Source organism: Chaetodon trifascialis, chromosome 3 (assembly GCF_039877785.1).
Source record: "Chaetodon trifascialis isolate fChaTrf1 chromosome 3, fChaTrf1.hap1, whole genome shotgun sequence".
NCBI lineage: Eukaryota > Metazoa > Chordata > Actinopteri > Chaetodontiformes > Chaetodontidae > Chaetodon > Chaetodon trifascialis.
In genome coordinates this window covers 29,019,673-29,033,962 of record NC_092058.1, presented here as the reverse complement: position 1 = coordinate 29,033,962, position 14,290 = coordinate 29,019,673, and the positions used below count along the sequence as shown (strand labels likewise).

Sequence of the window (14,290 nt, the reverse complement as noted above, 5' to 3'; positions counted from 1 at the left end):
CACAATGGCTCATGGGATTTCAGTTTCCTCCTCCTGCGGTGTCAAGTCCACTTCCCCTCAAACCGCATCCCACCACACTCTACAGCTATTTAAAGTGTCAGCGGCTGCTCCCAATTACTCCTCCCCACGCCAAACCAGAAGTTCAGGCCACGCAAACGCAGGCCTCCCCGCTGCGACTTTTATCTGTTTGTTTTCATATTTCCCTTCCCTCTGTCAGCCCTCCTCCCTTGTGTTCTTACTGTTTTTGCCTTTGCCAAGGATTGTGTTTTTCTTCCAGCTGACCTTGGTTGCATAAACTAACGCCTGACTACCCTTCTTTGATTCTCCTCTCTGTCCGAACCCTCCTCCTCCCTGTCCCACCACTCTGCCAGCCTCCTATCCTCTCTGCGCTCCCACAAAGCCCAGTGTTTTGATTACATTGTGAAATTGGAGCCAGGACTATTTATTCCCAGGCTGGGGTAGTGTGGAGGACCTGGTTGCAGGATAAGCCAGAGAGGGGGAAGCCAGGAAGCTGTTGTGGTTGAATCAGGCGGATGGTGTTGGTGGGTGAACTGTTTATGTGTTCTCATAACCTCTCTTTGTAGGCTGTACATCCAGCCAGCTGTTTCAAATAAGCAGAACGCCCAGGGTCAGATCTCACTGTCAGCAGCTTCTGTACATTACCCAAACCCCATCATTCAGCTTTGGCCATCACAGGGTGGCAGATTGGCCCAGTGGTTTCGAACGCCATCCAATTGTCCTTCAGCTGAAGGACCAAGGCTGAGGCCATTTTTTGGGAAGCATATACCCTACTGATGTGCTATAGAGACTGATGCCAACTTGCTTTCGGAGCTTTAAAGCAGGGATAATGTGCCATGTGCACATTCAGTGACAACATTGGCTGCATAATCATGTTCACAGAGGTGGGAAGGTGTCCACAGAGTGCTACCCAAACCTTTGTACCCAAACCCCTATCAGCTCCACTGAAGTGCTTCAACATTGCATACATGCAGTTTGTCTTCACCTTTGACCTCTGAGATAATGGAGGGTTGCAGGACAATACAGGGAATTCCTGTATAAGCATGCATAGTGTCCCTTATTCCCCCATTTTCATCTCAATGTTGGTCTTTGCTTTAAGTTTGTGAATTATAGTTTAAAACAGTTGTCTCTGGAATTTCCTTCTGACTGAATGAAAAGCGATTCCCAATGAAGGGTACATTTTGCAGATTGCTCATTATTGACTTAGCCTTGCTCAGAAATAATTTCAACAGAAGGCTGTAGACTAGATGATTAACAGTTCTTTGTTTGACAAGTATTGCATGTGTCCACAGCCTGATATATCAGTGCCACAGAGCACAGGGGAGTCAATGAGCCACAACATTGCAGTGAGTGACTTGTTCCTTCCTTACCATGAGCTGTAGTTTATTTTCACTCAGTCCCATATATACCATCCTACTGCCCTAAATACTCACTGGAGCACCAAATGTGGATGTTTTGTTGTGCATTTACTCATTAGAGTAACGTGCCGAGCAGTTTTAGGAAAATTTTTTGTTTAAGGAAAACATAGTCATTGCTTGTTTCTAAAGATTTATTTCTTCAGTAGGAACGAATGCTCTTTGGGCTGACTGTCACAGGTTATGGAAGTCAGGCAGTATTGAGAGACAGACAGACAGGTTGTTGTTTTTTGTCTATGTTGACAATAGAAAAATCTGGAATACTGTCAGCCCATCCTTAAATGTGAACTCTCCTACATGTGACTGAATAAATCCAACACTCATTGCTCCTTCAATGGTCCTTTCTTCCAGTTATCGAACTGGAACGACGCGGTGGCTGTTTGTTCTCAGTTTTCCTAAAATTTCTTTCATACCATTCTACCAGTGAAATGTTTGCTGACTCCAGTATATTTCTGACTGGGCTCAACCAATTTTCTCAGCTTTAATTGTGTAGCAGAAATAAAGATGCACTGATTTGGTACTTGGGTCCATTTTGGCGTAGATACAGATCTCATTAAATAGGGTCAGCCAGATGTAATGAATCCACATTAAATGTGGTTCCTTCATCACCATTGCAAATTTGTGACAACACACACTTTCAAAACCTTAACACATGTTAACATTAACATGTGTTGGTATATGAGCAAGTCAGTCATGATGTGCGTTACCTCACATATTGCATATGATCAGCTCCACACAGTGAGGTTCAGGGTTTAGCTACTAAGAGAAAAAGTGGGATTAGAAATTCCAGACAAGAATCTGATGCAGTCTGGCCAAGTACTAATTTGTCATGTATAAAACTTTGCACCATTTCTCTTACAGTCAGACTGCTACAACTAGCACCTCCTTAACTGGCACTCGTGTCTTATAACCAGCATTTCTGTAAAAGGACATGTCTCTGTCTTTAATCTGCTGATCAGTGCGCGTGTGCGCGCGCACACACACACACACACACACACACACACACACACACACACACACACACACACACACACACACAAATAAAAGGGATACTCCATTAAAAACATGTCTCTGCCTCTTTCACTGTATTAACAATGTGAGGGAACATAACATAACAAAGAAAAGATGATGAAAAAACAGTAATCATTGTCTCCAAATCAGAATGAAAATGAGGTACAGGCCTATATGTGTTATGGAAGAAGTAATTTGCCCCACAGTGTAGGTTAATTAGTGAATGTAATGTGATTCATTCTTCGGCATCTTGGCAGCAAACCCAAAGTATTTTATATAAATACAATAGTCAGTGTACCATGGGGGATGTCTACCAAGTACATTTAGATACAGCAGCAACAGACACACATGCTGATGTGGCACATAGCCGAGAAGGCTTTCCTTCTACATCAAAACCAGCTGAGCTTGTGTTGCAGTATGAAGTGTGGTGATTGTGTTAGCTGTGGCTATGTGAGATGACAAAATAATGTGTAAAAAGCAGACCGTCTCACAGAATTAAATACTCCAGCATTGCTCCAGCGTGTAGCTACTTTAGCCACAAAACGTACTAACGTTAAATTCAGCAGGCTAACTAGCAAAATAAACAGTAAAGCAATGTAAGAATGCGAGGAAAATATTACATAGTAGATGTAACGCCGCTTCTATGAGTGTGTGCGTAACCCTCTACCTGCATGTTATCATAGCCACAGCACATTTGTAACATGTTAAAACTTTTATTACGTAACGATGGTATTGCAAAATCCATGTGCCAGAATGTGACACCAGTGTACTGCCCAGTCCCAACACACACACACACACACACACACACACACACACACACACACACACACACACACACACACACACACACACACACTCACTCCAACAGGACAACAGGACACAGACATGCAAAACATTCAAATATGCAAGCCCCCACGCTCACCTATATGCACACTCTTGTGCACACACGTTTGAAGTTTAATCATGCATGTTACTGTCGCCATGAGTGAATTACTGGTTCACTATTGTTCTCAGAAAATAAATCATGACCCACCGCAACACACACGTGCACACACACATAGCTACGGCCAACCGGAGATGAGCAGCCGAGCATTAGATTACAGGGAAATGATCAACCAGGGTAGACAGGAAATGCTGCAGGAGAGTGAACTGTGTATTTGGCCAATGTGCTTGTGTGTGTGTGTGTTTCATGGTGTGTGTGCTTCCTTACCAAGTACAGTCTCATACCAAAAACAACCAGACCATGTAAGCATATCCTTTTTTAATACATGTCTTGGTTTGATAGAACACAAAGCATATCATTAACAGGTTGGCTGCTTCTACATACAAAGTGAAATATTATAGTATGAAAGAAAGCGGTGAAGATAAACTGCACTCAGAATCCCTGAAACCACACTGAAACCAACCGTTTCTGAGCTGATTTAAGAAACGGATACTCAAAGCAGGTTGAGACTTGCAAATGGTTTTTCTGTTTGGCTTCATCCAGGCATGATTTATTTTGGACTGAGGCACAGGGCTGGTTCTCATTCAGAAGTTTCATGTAAGGATTTCAGTACTGATACCTAACTTATTTTACTGAACATTAACATGTTTTTCTGCGCCATCGTGTCACACAACGACAGGCCAACTTCTTCTCAAATGCATCAGTTTTAAGGTCTTAACACTTACAACAGTACTAAAACTGTGCGTAAATAAAATACTTTTTAACGTGAAAAAGCAGGATTGAAATCAGGAAATATCTGATAAAAATATCAAGTAAAAAAACAGTCTGTTTAAGCATCCAATGCCAGCTTTTGACAAACTGGGGCATTTGAAGCATCGTCATTTGCAAGGAAATTAGAACCTGGCCTGTCAAAACTTCCCATCCAGCCCACAGAATTTGAATTAATTCAGAAGATGTACACGTCTAACGTTACACATCAGTGGAAGAGGTGCTGTCTGTCCTGAGAGTGATCATCGATGTGTATATATACATATATACGCACATTCACGTGTGCACACACACACAAACACCTACACACACACCTACACACACGCACACATACACATATATACATTGAATTTTGTTTTTGTTGACAGCCCTACTCACATTGCAGTACTAATCAAAACTTGTGCTGGATGTATCTTCTGTGGCATTATCTTTGGTAACTGAGTGGACTAACATGAATTCGGCTTTACACCACAAGGCCATGGGCTTTGCACCACAGTCTTTCCATTGGCCCATTGCAGTAATCCATTGTACTCAGCAGTACACTATGCCAGGCCCCTCCACCAGCACACAGTTTGTATGTTTTGCCGGTCACCATCTCAGTTCACCAAATGATTTGAGGTCTGTTTGAAAAGCTCCTGACGATATTCCCATACATGCTGGTTTGATTGCAACAAAGACCTGCGTTAACAGCCATTCCCACAAAGAAATTTGGTTCACCTGTGGCATGCTGTGGCTCTGGAACAAAGAGCTCTTCTGTCTGCACTGTGACCAAGTGCGACTGCATATCTGCTGCAGGTCTTTCAGAACCAGTGGCCTGGCCTGCCCTGCACAGACCTTAGGTGGGAGGGAGAGATAGGGGGGCTGCAGATTAGTGTGCTTATAAGCGTATCAGACATCTTAACTAACATTAGGCGGTTTGATAAAGAATTTGGAGTGATACCAAATAAATCTGCTTAAATGGGCCCATGCTGAGTCCACAGATTAACTGAAGTCACGGACTTCTTCAGAGGACTCTGCATGACTGCTGAGCCATAGCCCCTGAAATACAGCTCGGTACGTCTGGCTTGGAGCTGAGGCTTGTCACTTCCTGTTCATTGTGCTTTGCACAGTAATTGGTGATGTGTGTGAATATTGGGTTACTTGCTGGTTTGTGCAGGTACTCCTTTGCCATGTGTATGGTTTGGGTGAAAAAGATTTGCACCGTTTTGTCTACACAGACTCTGAAGAAGCTGCTGTGTAGAAATCAGAGCAGGATGAGACAGCTTCTGCTCCATGAGGTGTGTCTGCTGCTCCAAAGGAAGTAGACACAACAAAGTGGAAATGTCTTCTCAGACTGATGTTAAATGATGTTTCCAGCAACTGTCAGTGTACTGTCAGCATCAAGAGTGTGACTCAAAGCAAGGTGAGACCTGCCAATGACGACAGTGATGACGATAACCTCACACTAGTGCAATAGTCACTGGTAGTTGAGAGCACCTTTCCCAAAAAGTCTTTTTCCTGTTGGGAAGAAGATGTTGGTTTGTGTGTGAAAGACCTACCTTTGCTTTGACTGAGGTGAATCAGCAGGTGGAAGTGATTCTTTATTTTTAAGGTTGTCACTTTATCCACGGCCTGCTGTTGTCGGGCTTTGCTCACTTTGTTTTGGAAGATCAACAAGTGCAGCAGAGGTTGACCCTGTTCTCTGAAATTGACTTATTCTTGGAAAATTAAAATTAGAACCTTTCTGAATAAGCTGGAAAGACCATTTAAGTCACATAAGTTTTGTAACACTGGGTTGCTGGTTGTTGTACATCAGTGGGCCTCTCACTCGTCTGTGGATTAATGAATGCTGCTTTTCAGGCTTCCTGTAGAAATGTCTACATTTTCAGCTGTGGACATGACAGGGTGTGGTGCAACTACTGCAAACTGCTCTGTTGCCACATGGCAAAATGGTGCTGCTGACCCAGACGATGATGGTTGGCCTTGTTCTAAACGGACATGTTACACTCTGTCACCCATCTGATGAAACAGATCATAGTACAAATGAAAAGCACGGGAGGATTAACAAATGGACTGTCTGTGTAGCCTCTTGAGGAGGTGAAAGCAACAACAACAAATAGCAGTATTTCCCTCCAGAGGTGACCACATGGGATGTAATGACTTGTAATCGGCACTTTAGTGAGTTTAAGCCTGTCAGTAGTGCATCCATTATCACTTGGTGTATGTGTTGTGCGTGTTCTTGAAGGATGTGGTCATCTGAGAAAGTGGCTGCTAATCATAAATCCATTCCCCAGAGGGCTGTAAATCACTGGCAGGCCATTTGTTCCCTGGGACTAAATGTTCCTGATGGCAAAGATGCTGGCTTTTGTAAGAGCAATGTCCGTGTCCAGTTTGCCCGCCACACATTACTAGAGCAGGTATCTTGTTAAAGCTCTGAGTAGTGTGTTTTGTCAGTCCTCTCTTGCGGCCCTCCCAGTGTTTTTTCCTTTCAGAGGCAAACTTCCTTACTGTAGAGTATTTTTTTGAAAGTCTTTTTCTTTGTTTCTCCTCTGTCTCTTTGACGGTGCATGAAAGCATTAAACAAGTGATATAATGCCAGGCGCAATCGACCCTGCTTATCTCCGCACCCGGAGTGAGACAAGGTGACTTTCCTGGAGTGAGGCAGCTGGAGCACTCGTCGCAAGCAGAAAAAAATAATCAAATCATGTCATTTAGTTGTCCTCATGTCTTCTTTTTTTTGGACTGCATTTTTGTCTCAGGAGCCTCATGAACTACGCCTGAACTTCACATGACTTCCACGAACAAGTCAGAGGCACAGAGAGTGGGGGCCACTCACTCATTTCACTGATTGTGTCCTTTTTTAATTTAAACTCACCTACATTCATCTTGGGCTTCCCGGACGAGCAGAGCAGGGTGCAGAATCTCAATCACTGCTTGACCATTTCCATGACATTCACTCACTGACTCTGCCTTTTTAGCAGCCTGAAGCTTTTTTCCATTTAGTTCCATATCTAATTCTAATGCCCCCCTCCTTGAAGATGCTCAGGCCTTACGGATATTAGACCCGAGCGGGGTCGAGTGCTTTTACCGGCTGGTGAACTGCTTTTGATGTTGGAATCCTGCACTGTCAAAAGTGGGGGAGGCTGTGAAAAGGTGAAAAAAGTGGGTCATCCACGGGTTTCCCTTCCATAATATGCCTGGTCCTGAAAGGAAAATGCTGAAACAAGGAGGTTTGGAGTGGAAGAGCTTAACCTCCGCAGTTGGTTTTGTTGAAGATAACTTGAAAAACTTGAATCTCTGTGATCCAATTTGTGCATGCTAATTTGTTAAAGCCAATGAGGAAAAAAAAAAGACAAAAACAACAAAAAAACACTTCTGCATGAAATGTTTTTAGATTCAGCTCTAATTAGGTATTCTTAGCTGGGCCCTGTATCACACTCTGCTTTTTGCTATTCAAATGTATTAAAATGAGGGGATATGCAGCTCTGTTGTGGTTTTGTGGTTTGGATTAAATTTGCTTGGTCGTTACTGAGATTTTGGCTTTACAGCTCTGTGCTTTGTTTTGTCCATAATATGTAAAACATTTAAGGGTTTCTTCATGAAAAAGGTGTGCTGAAAGTGCTAGATAGGATAGCTTCATCAGATTTCCAGAGGATGCGATGGAGTCATGGTGAGCATCTCTTATTTTTCTCTGCTTCTCAATAATCCCCATCCTCCACCTCATCCCTCACCCTCACCTCTCTAAACCATCCTCTTCCCCTGTTCTCCCTCCCCCCTCCATCCATCCAAGACAGACTAAATTAATAGATTGGCTGAGAAATAGCAAAGACCCAGAGAGACAGAACACTAAATTAGATGGTGAGAGAGACAAAGACAAGCAATACAGGGAAGAGCGACAAGGAAATGGAACAGAGGCTTGTGGGATAGAGTGAAGAGAAATAATGTATTGAAGGAGACAAGATTAAAGATTAAAGATGGAGGCCAGATGATACCCAGAGGTACAGTTAAACACACATGAAACTGATCAATAAGGTATGGGAGAGGACCTGACCCAGTGAAACACAAACACAGCTCAGGAGATGAAAGGACAATACACACCCCATTTTGCACCCTCCCCCCGCCTCACTGCATACTTACACACAGACACAATCAGTGGTCTCTGGGGGGCAAGGCAGCTGACAAATTGGAACTATCCTGTCGGTATGCTTTTGCTTCAGACCACTGACCAATTAAGCTTTGAACAGAGAAAACCAAGCATGGAAAAGCTGCTGACTGGCCAAAATGACCAGGCTTCTCATAGCTGTCTGAAAGTAATGAAATGAATTGTGGGAGATCACTGAACAAAAACATGTATTTATAGAAACACTATTAATGGTGAGTGTTAATAACAGAGCCATGTCATCACATACAAGCGAAATGACAGAGGTGCACTCTGTGTGTGTGTGTGTGTGTGTGTGTGTGTGTGTGTGTTGCATTCGGACGGCATGGATTTCTGAATGTTCCCCTCTTGTATACACTTGATGCTTGCTATTAGTGTTTTTTTCTTTTTTCTTTTTCTGTATTGATGTTGATGTTAAGGACTGGACTGAGTGAATGGAGCTGTGTCTTAATCCAATGGGTTAAGAGGAGCTTTTCCCCTTATGAAAGTAACACCAGCAACCAATGAGAATTTGGTTGAACAAAAGCATATTGACCAACTGACCAGGAGGTGTCTGTCCTGCACATTATCTCTCTGTCGATGTTGACTGGAGGGACATTTTGGCTCAGAGACCACTCCCAGTGCAAGACTTCCAACAAACAGGACATCCCAGATGAGGTTGGGAGCATGAAGTGGCAATTAGATGGGTATGTGGACCCTCTCAGCAGGGGGGTGCAGAGTCTCTTTAATGACCTTATCAGTGTGCAGATTCTCAAAACTCATGAGAATGGGATGGCCAATTGTATAGTGTGTGCACAGGGCCTAAAGGAAGCCGACTGGCAGGGCAGATTGATTGTGGAGTGGCTCTTCTTTGATTGTAGTTGTGGAGCTTGGAGAACTGGCCCAACCAGAGAGGACTTACTGCTGCGAAGAGGAATTAATGAAGACATTTGGGAATTGGAGCTGTAGTGTGGCTGTGCTAACATGTTGATTAGATATGTGTGTGTTGTCTATGTGTTAGTGTGTAATTACTGGTCTCTAGTTTACTGCCAGCCTGTGCATCTGTTACCTGACTCCTTCAAAGGCCACAGATCCAAAGGAGTGGCCGAACAGCAGCCTGTGAAACCCAATACACTTTGTATCCTCATCTGCTGTTTACTAGTTGAGCAAACACATCCACAGCACAGCATGAGGAGTCACATAAAATCCAAACTCACTGACACTGATGCTGAAGCTGAAGCTCTACTATAGCTGTCAACCGCCTCAGTGTAAACAAAGTGCTGTAAAAATGGATTGAAGTTTAAACTCTCCATGAATTTACTGTGTAACATGTAATTAAATGTGGAGTGCTTCACCGGTATCACTGTTTGTTCACCATCAGTCACGGTGATGCATGGAGCTGCTGCTGCTGTGAGTCTGCCTCTATCTGAGCTGGCCAGCAGGGAGGACAGAGTAATGACTAGTATTTAGACTGCTGTCAGGCCACTGTGCTGATAACAGTGTGTGGGAGACTGTGGAAATAGACTGTCAATCCTTCAATATGACTCCCATAACCACCGCAGCTCCCAGAACTCATACACACACACACACACACACACACACACACACACACACACACACACACACACACACACACACACACACACACACGTAGACAACAGAGGGGTAAGATAAAGTACAGGGGAGTTGTTGTGGAGCTTTAAACAGGCAATCGAAATATTTTCAGTCTCTTGAGGGTTTTAGACAAAGAAGAAATAAGCATAGTTTGTCTTTGTGGTGTGGGGCTGAACCACATCAACACAATGAACTGCTACTGTGAGAAGCCAGTCACTGCTAATTAGGTCTTGCAGATTTTGGACACTGAGATTGAAAAATCCTCCCACTGATGTTCTCTGGCTGGCTATGGTTTGGTTGTGACGTTTCACTCACCAGCTTCATTGCAGAGATACAGGAGAGGTGTAATGCAGATTATAGCTCTTCACTGGTCCATGTAACTGACACCCGACCTGAGACCAGGGTCAGTCTGATTCAGGTTGGGTCCTGTTGCACTGCCCGGTCTTGGGTCTGTGTGTAGATATGTGTAAAACCTGAATTGCTCAGAGTGGACACCCTAATGTGTTGCACACAGGCCAACAGAGAGGCATTTAACATATCACATTCAACTAGATTGTCTATCTCCCTTATGTGGAAAACTTCAAATTTCAACTTCTTGGCTCAACTTGACATACTGCACTTTTTCTACTTGTACAGTCACACAGTATTACCATGCAATAGACAACTGAATGAAGTTTAAGGTACTTTGAACTTCATTTTCAGTGAGGATAACAAACAAGGAGTTTGTTTAAAACCTGTCTGCTGGTCTGTTGTTGGCACCATGCCAGTAAATGAAGCTTTAAAACATTGCCCAATAAATAATGTCCCCAAATATCAGCAATGAAAATGTTTACCACAATATTGTTAGAGCTGATTAGAACTGATTGACAAAAACAGGGTTGTCTTAAAAACCCCAGAATTTTCCGGTTTTGAAAGTTAACCAGTGAGACCGTCTTACACAAACTCTGTGTTTTCCTTTGTGATCCACAGTTAATAAGGCTTTACAGCAAATGCACCATCGGTGGCACCCCTCCAGTGGCAGCTGGTAAATCCTGTCCCAGAAAAATGTTGCCTGTATAAAATCCAGTAGAAAGCAGTATGGAAATTACAGAATTTCAAAATGAGTTGACAAGAGAAAGAATCAGTGCCAGCGATGGACTGTGTCATAAACTGTAACTTTAACAGAGCAGACGGAGACTCCCCCTGCCACTGTAGACAAGCGCAAACAGACATGTGTTTGTTAATGGTCTATGGCAGACTCAGGGTGTGGTTGTATTCAGTGGCTGAAGGCCTATTGTTGTCTGATTGTGTATTTGCAGGCCAGAAACATGCATGCACGCACGCACGCACACACCCCCCCACACACACACACCCACACCCACACCCACGACTCTGCCGAATTAATACCCTGTTGCAACCTGGAAGAGTGGAGGTGAGTGGCTCTGATCCTGTTTGCATAGAAGGAGGCGTGTGTGTGTGTGTGTGTGTGTGTGTGTGTGTGTGTGTGTGTGTGTGTGTGTGTGTGTGTGTGTGTGTGTGTGTGTGTGTGTGTGTGTGTGCGTGCGTGTGTGTGCGTGTGTGTGCGCGTGCACGTGCGTGTGTGTCAGTTGTTCCTCTTCACTGACCTGTTATGGAGCTCATCTGTGACACTGCAGGGGACTACAGTGAAGTGACACTAGTAGTCATATTGACAGTGCTTGCGTGTGTAAAAACCCATTTTGAACAATTTGTCAACTATTAAACCCACTGGTTTAAAGGGACATTAGAAGGCAGAGTCTACCAGGATGAAACTTCTTTTCCAGGTCGAATCCAACCACTCTCAGTTTAAGTTTTCTTATGAGAGGTAGACTACCAGATGTGAGCGTGAGCAGCTTTTAAGATTGAAAGCACAGGAACACACGTCCTTAAATCCTGAGGCACAGCTCCCTACAAAACACTGATTATATTCAGGCTCAAATTTGTGACGCACTCAGAATCAGAAAAGCCTTTATTGCCAAGTACGGTTTTACACATATGAGGAATTTGCTTTGGTCACTCAGAGTAAATCCCATACTGTTAGTGGGCATCTTTTTGTATGTTCTGATTGGCCATTTTTGTCCACGTGCACGTGTGCGTGCATGCGCACGCCAATATTCGTTTGCAGATCCTGGATCTTATTCTTTGCTCTTAATTCGTTTCATAATGTTTTATAGAAGTATCGGAGCGGGACTCAGTATCGGCAGATACTCAAAATCAAATGACTTAGACTTGGACTCGGGGCAAAAAAACGTGACCGGGACATCCCTAGCAGTGGGTCATCATGAAATATGCCTTGTTGAAGTTGTGAAGAGTTTCATCTCCAGAGCCAAACAGCAGAATTCAGCAGGTTTTCCTCCCTTATACTTGCTATAGTCTACCTACTGGTATTATTATTGTTAAGTAAGAGCGGTGACTTCAGGCTGAGAGACGGCTGCATCAGAGCCAAAGGAGCGCGTTTTAAAATACATTAATTAAATTTAATCATTGGTCATCGGTGGAAAAAACGGTCGATGCCGATTATCAAAAAAATGCAGAATATCGGCCGATGTCATCGGCCAGGCCGATAATTGGTCAATCCCTAGTTTTGATTGCACCACAATGGTTGGAATGAGTCATAAATCAAACTCCTGACCTGTCCCAGCTCCAAATCACCCCCCACATACACACCACCACCTCCCTTTTACAGAAATGCATCCCCTTGTCTTTACTTTGCTTTGTTTGGACTGGTTGCACTGGGAATTGGCTGGGACTGTCATTACATTCAGCTGGAGGGGTGAGGTACACCAGTGGCCCCAGCAGGTTTACCTCTATGACATCAGCACACCATGGATTTCTCCTTCAGCGGTGAGAGAGCTGTGGGGTTTACCTCCTAGGGCTGGGGAGAGGCAGCCTGTCATGACACTGAGTGGGAGGTGCATGTGTATGTGTTTGAGGTTGTGACACGCACACTGACACCTCACCCAGCTTATCAGTGCCCAGGCAGCTGTGTACCTGATGCTGTGTAATCTCATTGATCCCATTGCCAACAAAGTTGAACCAGTGCTCTGTCTTCAGCTGCCTGCATTGGTGTCAATGGGCCATCTGGATGTGGTGCTAAATGTAGGACTGATAACATTGAGGTTTTTAAAGGAACACCACAACATTTTGGAAACCATGCTTCTATGCTCTTAAACTCACAAATAATTGATAGGAGTTTTGGCTTTGTGTGTCTAGTAAGGAGATACTGGGACAATTTCAGTCTAAATAGGGAAGCTTCTCTCATGATTCCATCAACTGTGAAAAAATGACTGAATCTGCAAATACATTCTCTATGAGACCATACTAAGGCACAGCAAGCTAAATGCTAATGTCAGCATGCTAAAATGCTCACAATGACAATACTAACTGACAATACTGTAGGGCTGCAGCTATTGAATATTTTAGTAATCGAGTATTCTACCGAAAATTCCATCGATTAATCGAGTAATCGGATAAAACATATTTTTGTTTAGTTAAAGAGCAATTATAAATATACATGAGAAAATAAGACATTTCACCTAATAATGAACCACTGGTTTCCTTTTTTAGACAATCAATGTCTTTATTTTTAGATGCACATTGTTTAAAACAGCCAACAGCAATTGCATCTCAGGAAATGTGACTAGAAAAAATAAATAAATAAAACACAAATTTAAAATAACTTTCAACTTAGTGTATTCTTGTAAGTACCAAAAACAATTGGCATTAATGAAAATAGAAAAAAAATACTTTGGCTACAAGTAACAGAATTTCCAGGCAGTAACAGTCTTCTCCTTTGGGATTCTTTGTGGCATATAGGAGGCAAAAACATTTGAACTAGAACGAGTCCATGCATCAACAGTTCCACACATTTCTGTTGTGAGTGCAATATGCAGAAGAATCAAGGCAAGGGCCACACCTTGTTATCTGTCTCTCATGGCATGTGTGTGCAAACCTTTAAAGGAGCACTTTATTGCAGTGAAGGAAGGTAAGCATATCAACATGCTCAGGGCTGAGGCTTGCCCTCTTCTTTGATACAATGTTACCTGCAGCTGAAAACAGGTGCTCTGATGGCGTTGATGTGGCTGGAATACACAGCAGGGACCTTGCCAGCTCTGCCAATGTTGGATACCGTACTGGCTCCAAGTGCCATGGCTTGTACTGCGCTTTGGACCTTGACTACTTCCTCAGCAGCCAAGAACTTCAGTTTTCGAAACCTGGGATCCAGAGCAGCAGCAAGTACGGTGATGTTTGGAGATTCAGGAGTAAACTCAAGTAGTCCTTGCCATCTTTCTGTGACCTGTTCTGTTGCATGAGTCTGGAATGAACTCACAGGTGCAGTCTCAAGTTCTGGACTCTGTATGTTCTTTTTAAGTTTGTGCACAAGATGTGGAAGTGCAGAGAGTGTGA

The 14,290-nt window shown here is 43.4% G+C and overlaps 1 protein-coding gene across 2 annotated transcripts in view; it reads left to right on the top strand.

Moving 5' to 3' along the window:
* The window catches only part of plxnb1b (plexin b1b), a 111,903-nt gene that overhangs the window by 24,311 nt on the left and 73,302 nt on the right, over positions 1-14,290 (top strand). The gene's annotated exons all lie outside the window — the stretch shown is intronic.